This window comes from Equus przewalskii, chromosome 22 (genome assembly GCF_037783145.1).
Source record: "Equus przewalskii isolate Varuska chromosome 22, EquPr2, whole genome shotgun sequence".
Taxonomy (NCBI): Eukaryota; Metazoa; Chordata; class Mammalia; order Perissodactyla; family Equidae; genus Equus; species Equus przewalskii.
Window position 1 is genome coordinate 44,797,927 of NC_091852.1, and position 25,585 is coordinate 44,823,511.

Genomic DNA, 25,585 nt, shown 5'->3' on the forward strand with positions numbered 1-25,585 from the left:
TAAAATCTTTAGGAAATCAACCTTCTTCCACCATCTGAAAAGAAGAGTGCCACTAAAGACAGCATTATCTTCAAATCCTTTTTCTAATGACAAGTCAGTGGTCAGGACAAAAGCCAGATTTGAGAATTCCAAAGAAAGATACTTTGACAATGGTGTTGTGACGTCTTGAGAAGAGTCTTGTGAAAAGTCAGTGATTTGAGTGGAAACAGAAGGTCATCAAAATATGATAGTGATGCTGATGAAGATATTCATGACTGGAGTCCATTTAATGTATTTGCTCAAGTCATTTTATTTAAACCATGTTGGGGGGATCGGAATTTGCCACCCCAAAATGGTTCTTTTTGCTTGATTATTTTTAAGAACAAAAGACTCAGGAAGAAACTTTGACCTTCCCCCTAACTGCCTAAAGGAATTTAAGATGGAAGGTCTGTTCCAGGAAGGAGCTATCACATAGATAATTATAGCATAATATGTACTAGGTGTGAGAGACACGGAGGAACCTAGCAAGGCCTATTTGATCCAAGTCCTCCCCATGTCTCATTAACTTTGCAAGGCATGGCAAACATTTGTTTACAAACATTTGCTTTTCCATCTCCATGTGAATTGCCTTGCTTTTCTTTGAAGTTCCAAACCACTACCCCAAATCCTCTTTTGTCTTTAGTTAGAGATAGCATTTAAAGTGGTGGCCTTGGCCATTTTGGCAAGTTACTCAGTTTTCTTGGGTTTCTCCCATGTATATATGCTATTAAATTTGTTTCACTTTCTCCTGTTATTCCTTCTCAAGTTAATTTAATTATTAGACCAGCCAGAAGAACCTAGAGGGTTGAAGAATAGTTCTTTCTCCCTACACATGCAAATAACCCTCTGAAGAGGGTAGCACACATACTATCATCACTTAATAAACAACGAAATTGAAGCTCAGAAAAGTGAAGCTCCTTGCAGACAGTCACATGGAACCATTGTGTAGTGAAATAATAATGAGTTTTCCACTGCTAGGAGATGCAGTGATTTTCCTGTTTGACCTGAATTTCTTAATCTGTAAAATAGTGATAATAATAACCATCACCAAGGGTTTTTGAGAGTATTAATGAGATAATGTATATATGGGGCTTGATATAGTACCTGACATGTGGTAAACATTATTTTTATTATTATTATTATTATCATATAACTGGTCAGTCACACTATATTAGTCAGCTAGGGCTGCCAAACAAAATACCATGGATTGGGTGGCTTAAACAACACAAATTTATTTTCTGGCAGTTCAGGAGGCTAAAAGTCCAAGATCAAGGTTCTGGCAGATCAGGTTTCTGATAAAAGCTCCCTTCCTAGCTTGCAGACTGGAGCCTTCTCACTATGTCCTCACATAGACTTTCCTTTGTGGGTACACACTGTTGGTATCTCTTCCCCTTTATTAAGAACAACAGTCCTACTGTATTAGGATACTCTCCTTATGACTTCAATTAGCCTTTATTACATCCTTAAAGAGTCTATCTGTAAATACTGTCACATTGAGGGTTAGGGCTTCAAATTATGGATTTTGGGGAGATGTGTTCAACTGATAACATTCTGCCCTCTGGTCCCCCAAAATTCATGTCCTTCTGGCACGCAAAATATATTCACCCCATCCCAATAGCCCTTAGCTCATTCTCAGCAACAAGTCAAAGGCCAAAGTCATCTAAATATCATCTATATCAGGGATGGGTAAGACTCTAGGTATGATTCATCCTGAGGCAAAACTCCTTCTAGTTGTGAACCTGTGAAACCAGACCAGTTATGTGCCTCCAAAATGCAGTTGTGGAACAGACATAGGATAGACATTCCCCCTCCAAAAGGGAGACACCAGAAAGAAGAAAGGAGTGAGGGGTCCCAAGGAAGACCAAAATTCATTAAGGCAAATTCCATTGGATCTTAAGGCTTGAAAATAATCTTTTTTGAATTTATGCTCTGCCCTCCAGGTCCAACTGGGTAGCAGCCCCACCCTTCTGTCTTACTGGGACAGAAGTCTCAACATTTTGGACCTTGATGGAGGCCCTAACCCTTTGGCCATGGGTGGCAGTCTTGCTCTGGAGGCCCTGGGCTGATCTCTGAAACCCTCTCAGGGTCATTCTTTCCTTTTCTTAAAGGATAAGACATGTTCACAGCTGGATAGTGGATAGCTCTCTTGTCTTGTCCTGCAGAATCCCAGAAGTCTGAAAGCCTTCCTTTGTTCCATTGTCTCTGTCCCCGTTAGCCCGACTTGCAGTCAATGTCTACGCTGGCAGTCAGTCTCTATTCCTGACTTCTGTTGAGATGGCTGATTAAAATCTATGGATAATCTCTTCATGGAGACTGTCCAGTCACACCCTTAGTGCTCTCTCCCAAACATGCTTTCTCATTTTTTGTGAGTTAGATAAGCTGAGAAATTTCCAAATCTTTTAGTTCTGGTTGCCTTTTGCTTAATTATTCCTTCTGCAATTCATCTCCCTCCTCTCACATTTTGCTATAAGTAGTATATACTATATACTATAACATACATTATTCTATGTCACATATCTGTGACTCTGCCCATCCTGTTTTCCTGAAACATATATTGTTTAGAAACAAGAGCTCTCAGGCAGAAATTGAACCACGAAGTAGGGACTGTTCAAGAGCAGGACACTGCTCTGTCATATATATGTAAAAGCAACCTATATTTAAAGTCAATAAACTTTGATTTTTTTCATTACTCTCCTGCACTTATCTCATTTCAGCAAATTCTACCTGTGTAGCTGTATCCCTTTTGTGGTTCCCTGGGAACACATACGGCGCAGAAAGAGTGACCGTGGGGTGAGTGAGCAGGAGTGCCTAATTGTCTGCAGTTAGAAGGCTAGCGAAGACTCTAAGAGTGCTGACAGTGAAGAAGTGCCATCCAGGGAGATTCACTCTTTCCCCTGCTAGGCTCTCACTCAAAGACTCACTATTCCATTCCCCCTTGAGGTTGGAGTCATTGTTCACAAGCTGGCTTCCCCAGACTCGTACATCCTATTATAAAGCCTCTATTTTGAGACATGCAAAAGAACTTCCTCTTTCTGCTTATGCCATGTTCTTTCATACCCCTAGGCTGCCAGGCATTTTCTTATATTTGGCCAGGGGTTTAATGTTCCCTAAAAGTCTCTCCTCTGCCTGAAAAGACTGATACTTCCAGTCTCCGGGAAAATGGGATCTCCTCTTTGCGGTCTTCCTTGATAGCTCTAGGCAGAGGTAATCACTCCCCCAACTACTCCTTCGTAGAATTGTAACTGTGATAATATCCTTAGTTATCAGCTTACAGCTTGCTTCTCCCACTCACATGTGAGGTCTTGAGAGCAGAGGTTCTATCTTATTAATTTCTCTGTCTTCAAGCCTAAGTCTAGTATCTGGTATACAGAAGGTACTGAATAGATGTGTGTGGGATGAACGAATGAATGGTTGCAGTGCATTTCTATCTGCCCCCTCCTGAATTCCCTCTGAGCAGAAAGCTGGCGTTTACCTTTCTTAAGCCCTATAGTCCTCTATATCCTAGTCCAGATTAAGCAGTAGAATAAATGTACCAACTTCTCTTTCAGTCTTTGGCAGAATTACGCTCTCTCTGATAGTGGGGCCCAGCCTTGTTTGTGGCTGTGTTTAATTTGTCAATAGTTGCAAAACAAATCAGCACTTTTCACTCTTCATGAGAAGATCAATACAATTATAAAAATCGTTTATGAAGTACTGTATCACATTTGACAATTTCTCCATTTCCTTGTCTGCCTCCACCTTTGGTCATCGTCTTCCCCTCTATACAATTATCAGTGACTGTAGTTTCAGAATTTTACACGTTGCTGGGCAGAGACCGGTAAGCTATTTGACAAAACTGTGTTTTTTTCCCACCTGGATACACAGGTCAGCTATATTTCCCCACCTCCACTTCAATGGTGAGTTCTAGCCAAGGGAATATGAGGGAAAGCGTGGGACACCACTTCTGACCCTGGTCCCCCAAAACCCACCTTTCTTCCTTATGCTCTTTTCCCTCCTACCAGCTAATTGAAATGAATCGGGGTGATCTTAGAGGGCACATTTTGAAAATAGCAAGCCAGAAGATGAAAGGAGCCCAGATATTTGAATCTCTACTTGAATGAGAGTTGATCATGTACCAGCCACCTTATTTTTGACTTTAAATGACTAAGAAATGAAATTATATTAGGCTTAAGCTATTACACATCTAGGGGTTTGTTTGTTATAGAAGTTAGTATCATCTCAACTAACACAGCTGTTTACTTTGGTTATATGTCAAGACATCCAACAAGTTTGCAGTGGCTATAAAATCATAAAACAGGCCCTAAATCTTTGCATGTGTATATGCGTAAGAAATAGGAATGGGAAGGCAGGTTTGTGAGACTCTGCCTAGTGGCTGCTGTAAATGACGGACTGCTGACAGACCATCCATTAGAGCATATTGCCCCTATTTAACAGGCAGCTCTCATGTAGCCTGTGCACCTGCTGTTTGCAAAACTTACTCTGAATATACAACACCAATTATAGGGACTGAGCATGTCAAGATTTTGACAGATGTCTAGAGAATTATGCAATTAATTTTATTTATGCACTTTCTGCTTTAAATGGCCCTGAAAAGAAGAAAATTGACTAATGCATCTTAAAAGGAACACTCATATTTACCTCTTCACCCCAAATCACCACCACTCTCCCTTCCCCCATAAACACATACACACAAAAGAAAATTTAAAAAGAAGGAAAAAAATAATGTTAAAGGAAAATAAGCTGATCCAATAATGGAGATTGATATGGGATATAAAGTAGCAAAACTCTCTTGAAAGTTCTCAAGCTAGTCATTAGCTGCAAAGCTATAAAAATGCTTAGAGATTGTGACCAGTAGCAGACAAGCCTGAGCGGCCTGACACTTCCTTTGAATTCCAGGGCAGCAGGGCATTTATTAGTATCTAGATATACAGATTTACTTATGCTGCAATCACAATTTTACTGTCGTTCTTCAAGACTGAGAAGAAACTAGCTTCACTCTTTTCCTTTCTCAGTGATTGTGTGATATAGCTTGGAGAAATGTACAATGACAACACTACAAATGCCGCCTTGGCACTTACAGGGTAATGATATTGAGCAATTAAATTATCTAATACTGTGTGATAAGCCCAGGCAAGATAAAGTAAGCTCACTAAATCAGAAAATAAATCTTCAAAACTAGACAAATACTTATACATATCATAGTATAATTGCTCTCATGTTCTCAAGAATTATCTAAAACTCTTCTTTTGCTTTCTACATTAGCATAAATCTTTCACTCATTTATTCATTCATTTAATACTATGTCCTGAAACCTATTATATGTATCAAATTTTTTTAACTCAGATGAAATTAATGGCCTATATATTTTCTGTTCATTTTTTCAATGAAAGAATGGTGGTCAAATCAACTAGAGAATAACAGCATTGCAAAGTACCTAGATGATATTTATCTCATCTTCAAAGGGTTGACACTAATGTTTGAGTTATCCAAAAGGCAAATATCCAACAATCTCAAGAATAAGCCTAAAAATGCTTGGAGTCAGGGAGTCTGGGGAATGATGGAGATCTGGGCATACATGTCCTCCCACCCTTCCTCAGCAGCTTCCTAGAGAAACAACACCTGGGAGGAGGTCTTCAAATATACTTTTCCTTGAAATATTTTTGAAAAAAACCCACACACACAATATATATACTCCCACACCTTTTTAAAGTTGAAATCAGACCAGAATTTAGCATATGTCTATATCATTCCAAAACGTATAATTTCTGGCTTATTATATACTTTACATATGTTTCAAATATATGTTCCTTAAAATCTTGGGTATACAGATCTTTGAAACTTCCATCTTATAAGAGATAGTATGAAATAAGGGAGGGGTGGATGAATAGGAAACGAAGTGGCCGACAACAGGTAGATTAAGAGGGTAGCATTGCCATAAGTGTGCCGCCTGAATGAAATAAGATGTTCCCTCCACTCCCCCTCCCCATTTTCTTCCTTAAGCTACATGGTCTTGCTCTCCTGGAACTGTCCCTCTGGGAACTACACTTCATTCTTGAATCTTCCCTTTGCCTATCATCACTGAAGTTTTTACTCCCAGATGGCATACTCTGGGAAGTAAGGACACGAGTCAGAAGCATGACTGCTTTGTAAAATGAAAGAGGAGCAATTGTGAAAGGGGAGATGGGAAAGCAGAACTGGCAGGCCATCAGTGGTATCTCATTTGGACCACTTTTAGGAAGGAGTACATATGGAAGCTGAAGATTTGGAAGGCGTTTCTTTGAAAAACATCTGAATTTGTATACCATCTCTACTACTAAGTTAATGTGTAACTATAACTGAGAAGAAAGTGGAGTAAGTGATGTGGGGCAGAGAGGTGCCAACATGTGAAGAGCATTCAAGTACAGAAACAACTAAGAACCAAAAACTCTGCAGCAAGAATAGCTGATTGTATAAGCTGTGACATCAGAATCACCTGGGTACGAATCCTTGTCCCTCCTCTGCCATTAGCTAGCCGTGACATTATGGAAAAACCACTTAATCTGCCTGAGTCTGTGTGTTCACCTTTCCACACTCAACTGAAGTAGAACCTCCATGAAATACTCCTGATCTTAGTCTTTCTTCCCCTCCAGTAAAACAGGAATTTTCTCCTCTGCTCCCTGCCCCTACGATTTAAGGTTTACACTATTATACTTAAAAGGTGGAGTTTCTTTAAACTTATTTTATTTACCTTCCCTTTTAGAGAGGGAGCAACTGGAGGGTTTATTGATGTCTTCCTCTCCATTGTCTCAAACAACGCCTGGCAAAAAAAAGGATGGCTGTGTAAATGTTTGCTGAGTCAGTGACTAAAGTGCAGGCATTACACTTATCTCAGTGGCCTAAGGGAATTAAAGTAGACCACTGAGTTGAAAGGGCCAGCAAGTACATTCAGAGACAGAAGAAGCATCAAGGGAGTGACAGGGAATGATAAAATACTGCTGTTGTATAGCCAACCAATCATGAGATATCTTAAGGTACATAGTAAACATGCGCTCTGTTAACCAGAAAGTGCACAAACTGTGGTATTAACGGGCAAGATAAAGAGCCAAGCAATCCCAGGTTGGGTCCCAGTGTGCCAACGTAATAATCAAACCACTCACTGGGTAGGGAACATTCTCCGTAGCAGAACTGCAGCTAAATAAAAACTCAAGACTGGATTATGAAGCTAGGAGAACACTGCATTCTTTGGCTGCAATGCAAATAACTATAGATTTAAAATATCCTCTAAAATAAAGAGTCAAGAAGACATACTAGATGTGAAAAAATAAAATTTAATCTGTCCTGCATGCAAAATGAGGATAGACCAGGTGAGGGATTGGGTGAAAGGCAAGGAACATTGAAGAAAATCCTATGGATCATGTAGATTTGGACATCGTTACGTAGGTATCAGAAGTTCAAGAAGCCCACTTAATGTAGTCCGCAGACAAGTTTTATTTGGATAGCCTGATTTGTGGGGTTTTTCTTTTTAAGTTTACTTTCAATGTCTTTAAGCAGGGCTAGACTCTGAAATTCATCTCAGGGTTCATGATTCCTACCGTCTCATATTTGCCTTCCACACACTGTAAATACATGAAAGATAAATGCAGCAGCAAGGAGAGCGGAAAAAAGTAACAAGTTTATGTATTGCTCCGGCAGAGGATGGACTGAAAGGAGTCACAGTACGCCAGGCATTTATGGATAACATATTTATGGAAGAATGTATTCATTCATTAGGGTATATATTCCACCATGTATAATGGCTTAAAGGCAATGTCTAAATAAGTGAAATTTACTTATCTTTCACGTCACATTCAGCAGAGAAGAAGTCCTGGACTGTTTTGCTCTAAAAATTAAGCCTGCAAACCAGGTCCTTCTATGTTGCTGTTCTACTATCTTGAGACAGTTGTTCTTGTCTGCATGATACAAGACGGGTCACCAGGACATCCCACCCCACATTCACTTTCAAGTTACTGGAGGAAGAAGGAGGAGAAACATGCACGTGAGCCCTTTAAGGACATGGCCTGGACACAGCACACATTATCGTGTTTCATATCCTCTTGCCTATAACTTAGACACATAGCCAAACCTAGATGCAAAGGAGACTGGCCGAATCGATGAAGATCAACTAGCACATTGGCGAGAAACAGTAAGAATCTGCAGAAGATACTTGAGACATTTTTTCAGGAAATTTCTTTCTAAGTAGTTTTACAAAGCAGATGAAATAGGCCTATTTTACTGATGCCTTTCAAAGTCTAACTCAGCAGGTGATGGTGAATTAAGTGTTCAGGAGCTTAAACAAAACAAATATAGGCTGATTGCTCTCACATGTGCTTATGCTGCGGGCTGCCATAAAACAAAACCTTTCCTGACTGGAAAATTGAATTATCCAAGGATTAGCAAGCAGATGTAGCAGTTGCACACTGAGTTGGTGCCAAGAGTGAGTCCTGGTCCTATCATTTCTTAACTTCATCACTTGATGATCCAGTAACTTCTATAAATCGATTTTCATTAATCTGTAGCCTAGGGATATTAGGTACTGAGGAGGGCTAGAATGAACATTTGATAACTAATGCATATGAAAGCAACTGGTTATTAGGAGGTTTTCAATAAACATTAGCCAAATCAGAACTCCTGTTGCTATTAACTGGGACAGTATTCTTTTTTCCAACTTATGTGTTTATCAGCTTCTTATATGTTCACGGAACCAAAATCTTTGCAAAGTTACTCTATTGCCAAATAAGTGTAGAGAATCATTCTTGAAGCTTATCACTTTCTCAGTTATCTGTCTTAACAGTTACTGAATGAAGTTATTCAATTTGACCTATAACAATAAATCTCTTGAATTAGATTGTGTAAAACTTAAAGCTTCAAGGAAGAAAACTATTAAGCCCCAGTTAGTTGTATATACCAGAATTGTTCTTTTTCTAAATAATAATGTTTAAAATGTGGATTCTTAGGATCCAACCCCAACCTGTACTATGGAAGCAAGATCCCAAGAATAGCATCCTGTACCTTCTACCTTTAATAAGCTCTTCATGTTATTGTAAACACTTTAGAGTTTGACAACTATTGGCCTAGAGATACAAATATGACAAAGCTCACGAGAAAGGCACAATACCATACAGGTAATATGAACACACCTGAGGTAAAGGTCTGTTTTCCTTGGCCTGATAATTCGTGAATAAAATACTTATTTTCCTGGTTAGACACTTATGTCCAAATTGAGGCTTCCTTTAAGAACCCTCCCCTCTTCATGAGTCACTTCAATCTTTTGAACCAATTTTGTCCTTCTTCTGGAAGATTCCAAGGGACTGGATGAATATTTGGGAGATTCACATGTTATCAAACCTACCAGCAGATCTAGATATATAGCTACCATATAAAATTATCAACAACGTTCTAGATGACTTCCACATATTCTTTCTAATCCTTAAAATGTCTGCAACGGAATTGTTATGATCATCATATTATGATGAGAATACTGAGATTAATAGAGGTTAAGTAACTTGATCACTATCTTTGAGTTAGTAAAACATGAAGCAAATATAGTGTTATTACAAGAAAAAGCAAAGAGAAATGAGGGCCTAAGTAAAGAAAATTCTATCCCTAAGAACAACAACTTTTTAACTCACTCTGAAGCTGGATGTAAAGTGGAAATTTGGGATTGTTTGTTTAGGAGTGTCTTTCCAAAAGCGAAACTCTTGAACTGAGAAGTAATACAGCGTTGGAGGGATGTGGACAATTTTGCAGGTGTTTTCAGAATGTAAACTAATTGAAAATAGCTTCACTAAAGAATAGCCTAGATTCCTTCCCCTGGTGCTCTGGGGGGAGGCTTTGCCTATTTATGTTGGAGGTTCTAGCTCAATATCTTCATTGCATTCATTAATCTTGTAGGCTTTTACTCTACCATAAAAACGTGAAAATTCACATTGGAACTCGAGGATGATTGAAGGTTTCTTCCCAGAATCTCACATTGAAAGTTGGCTTTTTTTTCCATTTCACGACATAGAAAGTTCAAATGTAATCTTCAACTGCAGGCATGGTATCTGCTCCCACAGAAATGTTGCTGATTCTTACCAACATAGAAGCAAGACTCCGTAAGCAGGAAGGACACTGAGGGAACGCTTTACAGACTCCCAAGGCGAATAACCCAAGTAAATCTGACTCACAGGGACAGAGTGGGTATCTCACTTGGAATTACTAGGAATAATTTGTTTGCAGATTTTCAGGGAGGATAGCTAGATCAACTAGTGGTATTGCTGAGTCCCTAGAACCTGTGTTCTGCTATTTATAAACTAATTCCCCTAAAGTGCACTGGAATTCTAAAGGTTTCAACCAGTATTTGCCCCAAACAAATGTCTTGTACACAAACAAAATATATTCGAGCCTAACTTGACATGATGTTGAATGGAGAGAATTTTTCACATAAACATTTTTTAACTACAAATCTTCATGGGTAGACATTCAACGAATAATGACTTATATTTTAATAGCTGTTACATTATGAGGTCTTTGATATAGCTTTTATTTATTGAAATCTACTGTGTACCAGGCAGAATTGTAGGTGGTTTCCATATATTACCTCTTATTTCAATGGAACCTCACAACAACCTCATGGTACAAGTAACAGAAAAGGGAAATGAGATTCAAATTTTTTGAGTCATATACCAGTCAGCCATAAAGGAGGGGTTGATACTATTTCCATTAAACTATGTTGTCGGCCATGACAGGATACAGAGGAAGCAAATACAGATTTTCACTTTATAGCAAAGGTGAATGGGAAAATTATAGCACATATTTTCCTATGTCAGTTTTTCTCTAACTTTCAATTTCTTTGAAACACCATCATCCATGTAACCAGTCAATGACTTACAGAAATCTTTCTCTTTTCAAGAGTAGTGAAAATATAAAGGAAATTCCTTCACTTTGATTTCCTATCTGAGGAAAGGCGATTACGACTCTTTTCTAAATGACAGTTTAAAACTTGAGGGTCTTGCCCTCAGCCAAGATTAATTTTTTGTCCACTCACCTATAACAGATGCTAGAGGCAGCATGGTAGCAGAAAAAGTAGAGCATGGAGTCAAATCACTCTTGTGCCATTTCTTAGCTACATCATCTTGGACCAGGCTTTAATTTCTCTGAACTTCCCATTTTCTACATCTGTACTGTGAAGGTAAGATTGCCTACCTCCTGAGGCTGTTGTGTTGACTTATTGACTAACAGAAATAGTACACATACACATAGCAGGAAATTAATAACAACAAATTTGAATTCCCTATTGTGTCCCAGAGTCAGAAAATAATCATTGCAAAATAATAAAAAAAGAGTTATTATTGAATCTCAGATTTATATATCAGATTACAAACCTTCATAATTTTTATTTATACACACACACACAAAGACACACGCATTCCTCATCATGTCTTCCAAAGGCCAATATATTAAGAATCATTTCATCTTACCACAGTATGAAGCAAACTCAATGTGGATGCTCCAACTTCATTTGGGATACTTCACGCATAAGGGTTCTACACCTTGAAACCATCTCCAACAGATTCCCTAAACAAAATGAAAGAAGAACTTATGGGAAAGTGGAAAAAAAATGTAAATCCTTCCAACAGTGTTCATCTCAGATTCCTCATGTCATTTTACATCTGGCTGCTTTTGCTCTCATTCTGAAAAAAACTTGCTGCATATGTCTTTCCAGGCTGCAGATTCACAATCCCATCTGATGTATCCATCCCTGATGACACTATAGCTTGCATTTTCAGATAATGAATTTCATTATATTTATTTTTATAAGTCAATGGGTAATCTTACATAGATACTAGAAAATAATAGTTAGGGTATAAAATAGCTTCCACATCATACTGAGTAATTTCAGTCAATCTATTTCAAATTAAATGATCTAAATATCACTAATAGCATATAAATGACAGAAAGTATGAGAGCAATCAAGTAATAGCAAGTGTGTCAGAGAAAGAAAAATAATTTGAATGTTATAGCTTTTCCCTTTTGAAGATGTCTGTGGTTGTCCTTCAACAAGATGAATGCACAAAATAAAACCATCATATGATATTGAAACATATTTATTTATTGCCTTTAATCACTTTAATTATTATGAAAAACATATCTTTACATATATTTCTAGCCTTGACAATTTTGCTGAACTGAAACCTCATTCATCAATTTATCAGATATTATGCTCTGTTGCAAAAACTTAGAAATTTTAATGGTTGTTAGACACCTCTCTCTCTCTCTCACACACACACACACACACACCCCTTGCAAGTCAAATTTATTGCAAGAAATTACACTGCAATCACATAAAATACAATGAAATCACATTTATTCATCAGCCCTGGTCTACACTCTTTAATAGCTATGTTGGTTTCATTTCAATAGAATCTTCTACCAAAGAATTAAATAAAATCTTGGTTATGCAAATAACACTAATGAAAACACTGAAAACCTGATTGTGTGAAACATCTCAAGCTTAAGGAGGCATGTCCTAGTGATCAATTTTAAATTAGTCACTTTAGAACAATTCCATTAGTTCACTTTCCTGGTGGCTTCCTGGATTTCTAGTTTGCAAAAATAGCAATTACAATCGTACTGAATGGCACAAGTGAGTCTCTCCTCTCAAAACCTAGAAATGAAAATGAGTCCACCGGGTCAATCAAATAATATTGACATCTCAAGTCCTCTTGATAGCTCCACTTCAGGTACAGACTTTGAACAAAGAAGGCCACTCTAATTTCCCTCTCAACAGAGGCCAAGTAAGAATTTTGTCAGTATTGAAGCTATTGTTTCATAGCCCAAAACCCAGCTTCTATATTCTGCATTGAGACTGGGGGCTGGGTCACTGCACACATATTTCTTTTTTGTCAGCTGACTTTCTGTTAGGTTCTGCAACAAGGGGCACTGGACAGAGGATGGGGGCTGCGGGCAGGCAGAAGAAGGGGAGCAAGGGGCTTATTGGTCCATCTTCATTTGCTGCCAGCATTGCTTTCACAATCGTCCTTTACCCTGTTAGCAGAAATCAGTCTGTCCACAGATTTTTCAAGCCCTTCAAGAACCAGCTTGTTCTACCCTCTCAGAGGCGTCAGCACTGGGCTCTGCATCCCCTCCTGGGAATTCTTGAGTTGAGCTCCCTAAAGCCTCTCAACTGAGCTCCTTAGATACCAACACGGGCTGCACAGCACCACCTCAAAGAAGTATGGACCTCAGAACTACAGTGTTCTTCTTTCAAGCTCCTAGTAACCCCAATTCTTCTTTTTATTCCCCTAAGTCCAAAGGGTGGAGCTGTTTCCTGTGGCCACCATCTCTGTACAACCTCGGGGGCCCCTTTTTCCTCTTCCAGTTCTCCAGCAGCTGTTGAACCTATCCTTTATATTAAATCATCTTTGTTAAAACAACAGGTGTAGTTTCTGTTTTCCTGATGGGACTCTATTATAGAATGTATATTTTATTCCCAGGTTGGAGGTGGGAGGATGGAGAAAGGAGAGAAGAAGAAGAATGAATAATCTAACATTCTTTGAGATATTTTCCATTTATTTTATTATTTAGCCTCCAGAATGTCCTATGAAACAGGTATGGTTATCACAATTATTTACATTAATAAAAAGAGCAAAAACATGTATTGAGTTCCTACAATGTGTTATTATCTTTACATAATTTATTCCATTTACTATTCATAAACTTCCTGAAAAAGGAGTACATTAGAATCATTTTATGGATGGAGAATTGAAGTCAAGGCTAAATTATATATCGCATTTTACACATCTAGTAAGCCCTAGAACAGTAATATGAACACAGTCTGTCTGAGTCCTAAGCCAATGGTGCAATTATGCACATCTTCAAACTATTGACAGATTTAAAATTATACAGTACCAAAAAATTACATTTGTTAATATCACCACCAATCTCATCAGAAAATTTTTTAAGTTTTGGGAAGTTGTCAAGCTTGTGGTGACATACAAAAGATTTTCAAAATTTTAATTTTTACTTGAAAGCGCAAGTTTGACCATTGGCAACAAATAGAAATACAAAATGGTTGCCTTCTTTGAAGTGACAGAGTTGTTTTATTTATTTTTGAGAAATATATTCCAAATATCTAAATCACCTAACTCTAGTTCGTCAGTCAAATTTTCACATTAAAATGGCGTCAAATGAAAAAATGGTTAGTTCAGCTTGCAACTCAACCAAACCCACAATTCCTTTAGCTTGAGACAACATCATACTTCAGTTTTCAGCAAAGTGCTTTATGTATATTTCACATTTCATTGCACAGAATATTAAAAATTTTATTCAGAAGATGTTATAAAAATAATAATCTATTCTACTTCATCAAGGACACTGTTAGGTGAACTGGATTTTTTTTTTTTTACTTCAAATATGCGATGGTAAAAAATACAATGACTACTTGTAACAGTTTGTTTTTACCACCTTGAATTGTGTTAGGACTCCAACAGTTTTACCTACCATTGCCTTTGCAACATCAGTGCAATTGTCAATATAGTGAAAAAGCAAATAATATCTTGGTCTTAATTCAAAAATAGCTTTCACCCAGAAGGCTTTCTAAAAATATCCTGGCAACTCCATGGTCCAAGGACCAAAATTTTAAGAACCACTCATCAAATAGTGAGGCAAAAACAAGACATGAAGTGTTGGAGTACTTCTATGATTTGAATATAGAAGCCTTCTTTAGGCCAGGGGGGAGATGCCCCTCTCCTCCGTCAGTGACATCGCTATGGCGAGTTCTATGGGTTTAATTTTTAAGATTAAAAATACCGTTAGCTGAGGGAACAGGCAAAATAGAGAGAGACAGAGAAAAAGAGAGAGTGAAAGAGAGAGAGAAGGAGCAGACTGACAGAGGAGAAGAAACAGAAATAGGGAGATAGACTGATAAAGAAACATACTGAGGGAAGGAAGGAAATGTGGAGGGAGGGAGACAGAAAGATACAGAGTCAGAGAGGCAAAATTAAGGAGAGAGGGAGAGAAAGAGAGACAGAGAGGAAACAGAGAATGAGAGTCTGCTATTGCAATAGATTGCCAAAGAAGGAAAATAGAAAGATCTTTGTTTTGCCATAGTTTTCAAAGAGTCACATTTCCTAAGAAGATTTTTTTTTCTCTCATGAGAGGTTGGTTTAATGTGAATGTACGCGGTGTGTGCCTGTGTTTAGTCTAAAGGGTCTTACCCTTCCTTCTGCCACAACCTGGAAGCCACACTGGCTGTTGATAGAGGTGGTGAGGGATGCCTTGCACTGGAAGAAGACAGACTTTGGCATCTAGTACTAGAGATGTATTGTCAATGCTTTTACTTTTACACTCACACACTCCAGTCAGCAATGCCTGGAGATACTCAGTTTATATAAACAGAAAGAGACGTCAATACATAATTTTCCCTCTAAGCTTAATAGTGTGCAACTTCTTGTGTTTGAGATGGAGAAAGCATTAATTCTTTCTAAGCTGAACTGCCACTGGTACTTTCTACCATACATTATACATGTCCACAGTCTTAAACACACAGCAAAGATCCACTTTGTATTTAAATACAAAATCAAAAACAATTAATTATGAAATCTTCAAATCATTATTGTGAAACATAAGAAAAGATGCAATGCTACATTCATTGTAAGTGAACAATTAAAGCAATAGGTTAACAGTGAAATGACTATGTCACTACCAGTGTGTCACTATAAGTGTTCACAGTGAATGAGACGAGCATGTATATGATTAGGTCTCAAACAAGTCAATGACAAGAAAAGGGGAGTTCTGGGCTGCTATTTTCCTTTACGCAAATAAAAGGTGACTTGTCACCGAGTACCTCTGGGGACAACATAGGCTGTGTGAGGCTGTATGTAACATTGGGAAGAGAGGAGAAAATGCACTGGGAGCATGAAGGGCTACCAGTGCCAGCCGTTATGATGCCAAACAGAAAGATGAGCTGTCTATGTGCTCCTGCCAATTCTGGTGAATTTTTAATACTTTCAAACTGGACCCTGATTTTTATTAAAGTGACAGGCTTTTGTCTTAACTGTGGCACTGTTTCTTTATCTATAAAATAAAGTGGTGGAACCACGATGGTATTTCCCAAACTATTCTGCACAACACTGGTGCACCAGAAGATGCTAAAGCAAGTTAGGTAGTGAAATTTGTAAAATACAACATACTGCATGCGTTTTGTGTTTTTGAGATTCACAGTTCCCTCCACATAGTAAAGATTACAAGAGGGTCCAACAATAAAAATCTTAAAAAAAAGTTTAACTGACTTGTTTGACCACAGAATCTCCTCCCCTTTTTATCACAATGTCATTTCTTGGGATGACAGCATTGCTTTGGAACACAGTTTGGGGAATCCTAAACTTGGTGCTCTCTAAAATCCTTTATGACTCCAGTATTCTTTCATTCCAAGCAGAAGAACTCTTTAACATGGTAGGACCAAGTGGCAGCACAAGGAATTGCCCCCTAAAAGAGCTCTAGCTGCCTCTGCATCTCAGGTGTTTGGAGTAAGCATATTCATGAGCTCAGTGGTTGAGGGCCATGGAGAATGGCCGGCCTATTACTCAGATTCTGGATGTAGAAAGCATCACATTAAAATAGTGTGTATGTGAAGCAGTCCCTGGGAGGTATTATTTACTTACCACCACTTCGTTTTTAGGTCAATGAGCACAATGGGAAATTTTCTTTTGGAAAGATCGAGAAAGAAAAGGAAGATCACAGGAATTGACCTCCCCCCAACCCCCCATGCAGTGCAATGCCAAATTGCAACATACAAACTCATGCAAGTGAAATTTGGCAGAATTAGGGAGCTTTACCTTGGAGGAGAACCAGAACGAAAATGCCATGCCTGAAACAAACATTAATGTTTATTTTATGGCTATGTCCTCCTTTTAGCGCAGCATTCCCTAGGTTCTCCTAAACTTTACGATTCTTGAGTATCATCTGCCTTTTACAGGTAAGGCCACACAATTCCAGGTGGCAGTAATAAAGTCCATACTTAGAGATCTCCCAATAGCCCTAATCTGCAGCATATAAACTCCAAATTTATACAAGTACAGTGGCTTCCATTTTCAGAATGTCAAACATTTCTTCATGCTTTTCTTGTTTTGATTGATTATATCACTTTATGTGAAAAAATCCAGAATCACCATAAAAGAGGTGGATCTGGGAAAATAAAGTTCACTTAATGATTTTAACATTTAGTTATAGCTAAATTTAGTGAAAAATGCATTCATAGATCACTTGGCCTTAGAATTTCCATTTACCACTACAAACCAAATTTCAACAATTTGCAAAGAAATAAGGATGCTAATGATCATTTATTAAGCACTTTTTATGTTCTAAGCAATGCACTAAGTTCTTTACTTATAACACCTTAATGCCCATAGTAAGCCTATGAAATTGGTGCTGCTATCATATCCATTTTACTAATGGAAAAACTCAAACTCAGAGTACTCAGAGTAGTACAAAAACTTTCTCAAAGTCACGCTACTTTTAAGTGGTGGATCTTGTCATCAAATCTAGGTTCATCTGATTCCAAAGTCTAAATTCTTAATGATGCTGCTCCACTGCTAATTATTTTTGATACAACAAAATCAAAGTAGCAAAAAAAATGACCAAATATTAAGGCCCATGTCATGGAATCCATCTGAATTCTTCACATCTAACTTGGGTTGGATTCTGAGAGCTACCATTGTGTCTAAGCATTGTGGTGGGATTGACCTCAGTGGGGAGAATGAAGAGTTGAGGAAAATCTAATGTTTAATAGTGACCCTACAATAAAGAACCAAACGGTAATCATGAAAAAGCATCTATCCAAAAGATACAGGCAAGAAGACAACAAAGGAGTTCAGACAATGGAAGCAAAGGAGATATAATGATACCAAGTAGGTTTGACACAGCAGAAGGGGAGCCAAGAAAGATCTCCTGAGGTCCTGGAGAGAGAGTTGTAGGCACTTTTTACAGTTCACTAACAGCCTCTCCTGTGTGAGGAGAATGTTTTTAAAAACAGTAGGTTGGATCTGAGAGGATATACAGCCCTCCAGGAATTGGCATCTCCCTTACCACAGTATAATGAGGCCCACTCATTATTCCACCTAATCCTTTAATTGTCAGGGAGGCTGAACTGCTGTGAGATGTGCTGCAGAAGGTGAGAGAGGAGACAGGAGATGAGAGGGGAGGGATGGGAGAGGAAGGGACAGGAAAGAGAGTGGGAGACAACAGTTGGCCAGGGAAACTGTTTCCAAGTGAAGGAAAACTCAACCAAAGAGGATGTCAAGACCTCAGAGGCTCAGCTCACAATAACCAAGAATGAGAGGATGAGATGAGAAGTGGCAACAAGCAAAGGGAAAGAGCAGGGACAGTACATGGGACAAAGTTCAACACAATCATTTGGAGAATTTGGAGAATTCTGCTTTTGTAGCTGCCCATTACCCTGCTTATCACACTCATGTTCATCAGCCCCTGGTGGAGTTTCATCAAGTCATCAAGGTTTGCTGAGTTGGTTTGTTGCATAGGTTTGGAAATCAGTGGACTGGAAATGAGAAACAAACCCATGAGACTGGGGGGGAGGGGGGGGAGGGGGGGGATGGTACTGAGAAAGAAAAACAGAGAAACAGTCCCAACATTAGAAGATAGGAAGAAGAAAATAAAAGCTCCCTCTGGCAAACTATCATATTTTATTGTCACTTGAGTCCAATAAGGTGATGAAAGAAAGAATTGGGCTGAAGTGAAAAAGATCCAGATGAGAGGTGAGGTCTAGATATCATTGGAATATTTCAAACACTTTGGATAGATGGGACTAGAAGGATAGGAGTAAATTAAAGGAAAGAAGATGTGGACAAAACACAGCAGTCCCCCCTTATCCACGGTTTCACTTTCCATGGTTTCAGTTACCTGCTGTCAACCCCAGTCTGAAAATATTAAATGGAAAATTCCAGAAATAAACAATTCACAAGTTTTAAATTGCACGCTGTTCTGAGAAGCATGATGAAATCTCACCCCTTCCCACTCCGTCTGTCCTGCCCAGGACGAGAATCATCCCTTTGTCCTGGGGATCCACGCTGAATACACCACCTGCCCGTTAGTCACCTGGCTGCCTCTGTCATCAGATCAACTGTCACCAGTATCACAGTGTTTGTATTCAAGTAACTTATTTTACTTAATAATGGCCCCAAAGCGCAAGAATAATGATGCTGGAAATTCAGATACGCCAAAGAGAAGCTGTAAAGGGCTTCCTTTAAGTGAAAAAGTGAAAGTCCTCAACTTAATAAGGAAAGAAAAAAAATCGTATGCTGGCGTTGCTAAGATCTACGGTAAGTTTTATTACAGTATATTGTTATAATTGTTCTATTTTATTATATTATTGTTGTTAACCTCTTACTGTGTCTAATTCATAAATTAAACTTTATCATAGGCATGTACGTATAGGAAAAAACATAGTATATATGGGGTTTGGTACTATCTGCCATTTCAGGCATCCACTGGGGGTCTTGGACTGAATCCCCTGAGGGTAAGCGGGTGAGACTGTGAAAGGGAAGAAGAGATATCCGGGTAGGGGAACCAAGGGGCAAAAATGCCTCAAGAGACAAGGAATTAAATGCCCTCATCATTATATTGACATTCTCTCCCTTCTCTCTCCTTCCCTCCTTTCTTATCTGTCACACACACACACATTGAACAATGAATCCCAAGATTCAGCCTCTTATACTTAGCTTGCCATTTTCTATGAATATATCACGGAACTCTGTTGCTATTCAAAATTTGACAAAAGTGGACTAGTAGACTAATAGTTCACACATATATATTTCCGTCAAATTTTGAACAGCAATAGAGTTCTGTAACTATTTATTACGAAGGGCTACTGTTTCATGGTGCTTTTCAAAGCCTGGAAGAGAGTTTAAATATCATCTAGACACAGTGACACATGAAAGACATTTTGGATGTTAGGGCTCAACCTTTAATATATGCCAAACTCTAAAACCCGCAGTTATGTGATGGCACTAACCATGAGGGTGAATACGGTGTACATCTCAAAGATAATAAAAGAAATGTTCTTTCTAGGATGCTGTTAGTGCTAAATTTTGTGTTTGCAACAATTGAATTTTAAATCTTTAATGCTAGTATTAAGATATTCAGCATAAGTGAATGAGATTTTTCAAAATACTCAGAGTCAAAAGTAACAGAAATAGTCTTTTTAGAGCAAAAATGTACATAATCTATTCCTGATATTCAGAAATTTGACTAAAATCATGTTCACTTTTCATTAAAAAAGATATCAAAAAATTAGAGACAACCTAAATATTTTTCAACAGAGGTCTTGTTAAAATGAATCACGGTACATTTATCACTCAGAAAACTGTATTATTTAAAATGTGTGTGTGTAAAAGTAAAGAAAAAAGTATAGAAGTATCTCAAGTGCTAACTTATAGGCATTTGTGGGTGTAGGAAAAATGTGTAATTGTCATTTAAAACATTTTGATATCATCTAAATTTTTTTTTTGCTGTGGGCATATATCACATTTATAATTGAGCAAAATGTTATTTCCAAAAATATATAGGCAAATCTAACTTATAAATAGGTTACAAAAAAACAACTTCCAAGTTCAGCATTCCAAAAACATTTTTATGTAAACTAATGGTGGCTGAATTATCAGAACAGCTCACATTTCTAGAATACATTGATATAATAATTGAAATAGATTTATTAATCCCCTCATTCATTCATTTATTCATTCAAACAACACACCTTTATGTAATACAGTCATACATCACTGAATGACAAGGATACATTCTGAGAAATGCATCACCAGAGGGTTTCATCACTGTGTGAACACCACAGAGAGTACTTACACAAACCTAGATGGTATAGCCTGCTACACACCCAGGCTCTATGGTGCTAATCTTATGGGACCACCATCATACACATGGTCCATCATCAACTGAAACGTCACATGACTGTATTCACAACATGTCAATCACTAATCTCGAGGTGTACAAAAATGGAGGAAACAGTATATCTGTCTTTAAGGAAAGCCGAGAAATCAGAAAATGATGGAGAAAGATTATGCTCATTTAGATCTGCTGGCTAGGAAGTGTTTTCATACTGCTAACGGTACAAACCCAACTATACAACTATACACTGTCAGGCTAGGTATAATTGGGGTAGGCATAATTCTCTGGATGGCAGTGCAATCTAACCTCCAGACTGTCCCCAGCAGGAGTCCAGTCTGTGGTAAGAATGGAACTGGGTTGAATTTACCTACCGTGCATGTAGGACTGTCTTCTCTGTCCCCATTTTCTCATCCTGGCAGACAGCCCTGCCTCCCAGCAGCCAAATAAGGACTCTGAGGCAAACCTCTGCCTCTGGCACAGCCTGGCAATTTCTGCATTTGGGATATATCTGGTTCAGGATTTCATAGCTAGGGAATACCTATAAAGTAATCCATAAAAGATAGCCCATGATTGTATTTTGCACGCTTATTAAAAAGGAGTAAAGGAATCAAAGGAATCATCCATATCTTTTCCTTTGAGCTCAGGAAAAGATAGGATCTTTACTTAAGCCACAATTTATAATCTTAGAACCTCCTCCAACCCCAGTGGAGCTGTTTATCATCTCACTGTAAATGTAGCCCAGAAAGAGAAAATGAGCCTTCTGTAATGAAAAGACTGAAAGTTGGAACTATAAACCATGGCATGATGAGCTCTGGACCGAAATTTACAGACTCTAACCATCGTACATGGTGAAGAAATCAATGAGAGCACAAAATTCAGCCACTGAACCTCCAGAGATGTGTCGGTCTCTGTTCTTTGCTTTTCCATAGAGCATCTCATTCCTGATCAAGTTCTCTCCCCAGGGAGCGCTAATAGGCTAACAGTTAGAGAAGTCGGCTTTGTTCTCTGAACCAGCTGGATCAAAGGGTGCTCTGTGGAAACTTAATCTACTTCTGACTTTCCGAGGGCTGCTACCCCTCTACTGTAATTTTTGATGCCACTTCTGACTCTCTTTTCCAAGCTCTTCAAAATATTTAACAGGCTTTAAGCAAAAAATACAGTTCATTAAAAAAAAATTCATCTGGTTCCTGGGATTAAAGAAGGCACAACCTACGAAACACATACAATACTGGAGGAGGGCGGAGGAGCTATTTAGATAAGAATTTTTTTCTAAAATGTCAGTTTCTTAAAAATATTAGCCAGTATTTCCCAGGTACTAATCCCTAGCTTATGCACTTTACCTGTATGAACACATTCAATCCTCAGGACAAGTTGGCAGTATTGTTAGCTACAGTTCACTAAAATGGAAACTGAGGTTTAGAGAATTTAAGACTAAATAATTTATCCAAAGTCATGCAGATAGTAAACGTCTGTCTTTACTCTCTTACATTCCGATCAAGCATTTCTTATTTCCAAATCAAACTTGGTTTAAAGCTTTTTGCCTTTCCCTTCTAAATGTTCTTAAATTATAAAAGCCAAGGCATTAAATATGCCTAACATTTTTTCTTAGCACAAATACCCACTCAGGATATTTTCTTCCAGTTTTTCTTTCATATGTACTTAGGATATAACTGAAATTATCCTGCACATGCAAATTTTCAAATATTTTACTACAAAAAATTTCAAATACAGAGGAAAGTTACAAGAATTTTTATGGTAAGCATCCATATACCAATAACTGGATTTTACCATTAATGTTTAACTATATTTTGTTTATCATATATCTATCTATTACATACAATTTTGTATCCTTCTCCAAATTTTTTCTTTTAGTATTTCATTATAAGAATTTTTTTGGTTGTGTCCAGCATTTTAAATGTCTGCCAGGCCTTCTAAACATTCCTTAATGTGTCCCATTCTCATCTTACTTTATATCTTGTCTTACTTTAATCCTAAATACACTGTATGTACTTCTCTTAAAGAAATTTACCCACACACTCATCAGGCCATGCTCAGGTCTATTCCTGAAATTTTACTCACTTGAACTCCTGACACTGTTGTAGAAACATAAGGATGACTCGCAAGTGCCTGTAGATTGGCAATGACATTGACCTGCATGACAGGAATTAAGTGAGATTATGATGGATTACTATTGTCATTATGTTATTATAATCTTTTCAATAGTGAGTCAGGATTATACTAAATACTATCTAAGTATCCGCGAATCCTAATGATCCCATTTGCTATAAATGTAAAAGGTTTACATTTCTTATAAAATCCCTAAGTAATGTTTCAGATAATGAAATCTCCTAAGCCTGTTAGGGCAAAGGCCAGTGTTCTCACCCCTGGCCTGCTTCTAAACCTCCACCATGGGGAAGATCAGGGAATCTGAAATTGGAACAGAAAGTGGGTGCTACTCATCCATTGTCCTAATCCCTAGAAATCTTTTCTACAGCATAGATAACTGATGATTAAATGTGATCCAAAACTTATTCGAAGGTTTCCTAGGAACATTCACATTCTTATCTTCATTCAGTCAACAAATTTATTCACCATTTACTCTCTGCACATACTCTTCCAGGTTCTAGAGATGCAAAGATACATAAATTCATACAAGGAGCTTTCACAGTGAGGGAAAATTAGTGACATATAAAACCCAGTTCAGAAACTATATGGAAGTGCGCTGTGTCAGTATTGGAGAACAGAAAGGGGCACTAACCCAGCCTCCAGCATCCACGAATGGCAGAGGAAACATGCCAAGGAAAGCTTCCTGCAGTGGTGTGTAAAGCCAGCCTTAAAGTCTAGGTAGGAGCTGACTGAGGAAAAAGGTATAGGGAGACTTTCCCAGAGGGGAAGTTTTAACAAAAATATGGAGGCAAGGAGCATCATGATGTACAAGGAAAACTCTAAGCAGGTCCGTTTTTCTCATCTAGTTTGAGATAAGAAAGATGTGAGAGATAAATAGGCAAGGCAAGATCATCTGGAACGTGGTATGCTCTATTAAGAAGCTTGGACTTTATTCTATAGGAACGAGAAACCACTTCAGAGTTTTAAGCAAGGAGTGACATGGTTAGATTCTCTCTGTTTTTCCTTTTCTCCCCAAAGCCCCAGTATATAGTTGTACATCCTAGTTGTAAGTCATTCCAGTTCTTCTATGTGGGATGCTGTCACAGCATGACTTGATGAGTAGTGTGTAGGTCTGCACCCGGGATCCAAACCTGTGAACCCTGGGCCACAGAAGCAGAGTGCACAAATTTAACTACTCAGCCATGGGGCTGGCCCCAGATTCTCATTTCAAATAGAACATTGTAGAGGCAGGAAAACTAGTTAGAATAATTTTGCAACAGGCCATGAGAGAGATATTGGGGGCCTGACCAAGGAGGTATCAATCAGGAGGGATATGTGGAAGTAAAGTAGGGAAACAGGAGAGATTCCGTTTTGGTGTAATCCTCACGTTTAATAGTTTAAAGAAAAAGATAAGCCTAGCTTGAGGTAAATTGAGTAGAGATGCTATTAACTATGCACATGGAGTAGTCTGGGACAGGGGCAGGAAGCAACTGCAAAGAAGAAAATATTTCCAGCACAGCGTGGGGACTTTTATTTCTCACCAACACTGGTGTCTCTGTTGACCTTCCCACTTATGCTCAATGCTCTGGTCTGAATATTTGTGTCCCTACTAAATTCATATGTTGAAATCCTAACCCCAAAAGTGATGGTATTAGGGGGTGGGGCCTTTAGGTGATGATTAGCTTATGAGAGTGAAGCCCTCATGAATGAGATTACTGCCCTTCAAAAAAGACCCCCAGAACACCCCAGCTCCTTCCACCACGTGTGGTTACACTGAGAAGATGGCCATCAATAAGGAAGTGGGCTCTCACCAGACACCGAATCTGCCTGCGCCATGATCTCAAACATCCCAGTCTCCAGGACTGTGAGAAATAAATTTCTGTTGTTTATAAGCCAACCAGTTTACGGCATTTTGTTATAGCAGCCTCTAACATCAAGACTTTATTTCAAGAAAATATCAAAAGAAAAGCAAATTCCAAAGTATACGTAGGCATAAGGAAACATTCATTCCAATCTCCTGCATATTTAAATGCTTAAACAATGAGGACTAATGTCTAGAATCATGATTCTGTGTCATTGCAAGTTTTGTAATGAGATGATTTAATTCTTACTACTACATTATCCTTCCTTAGGAAAGAAAATTTATAAATGCACATTGAAAAAGACTTACTCGATGAAGGCCAAAACAATAGGTTTTCCTGCTTAACCTAAAGTTAATTGAATTAATTAATGAGAACAACCCACCTATTTTTCTTTTCTTATCACTTGGGCTCCCTTGTTACAAAAGGTTTCATTTGTAAAACCTTAAAATACCTTTAATCTTTATGAAAATCCATACCAACTGAAAATAATGATCGTTCTTCCCTGATCAAATAAGAAGTAACTACATAAAAGAAAAAAACTGTAAACAAACATAAAAATAAATAAATATATCCATTTGGCAGAGTAATTCCCAGGCCTAAATTCGTCTTTATAAGAGCTACATGGGAGAAATTTAAGTATGAATTTCTTTCGACAGGACGTTCAGGAGAAGTAAAACTTGAAAACT

General features: G+C 38.1%; 1 protein-coding gene across 6 annotated transcripts in view; it reads right to left on the minus strand.

The window, feature by feature from the left end:
• LINGO2 (leucine rich repeat and Ig domain containing 2) overlaps positions 1-25,585 on the minus strand; it is a 1,108,854-nt gene that overhangs the window by 869,891 nt on the left and 213,378 nt on the right. For all 6 annotated transcript variants that reach the window (XM_070590583.1, XM_070590581.1, XM_070590585.1 and 3 more), the window contains exon 2: positions 11,496-11,592. The gene's annotated coding sequence lies outside the window, so the exon portion shown is untranslated. The remainder of the gene's footprint in view (positions 1-11,495; positions 11,593-25,585) is intronic.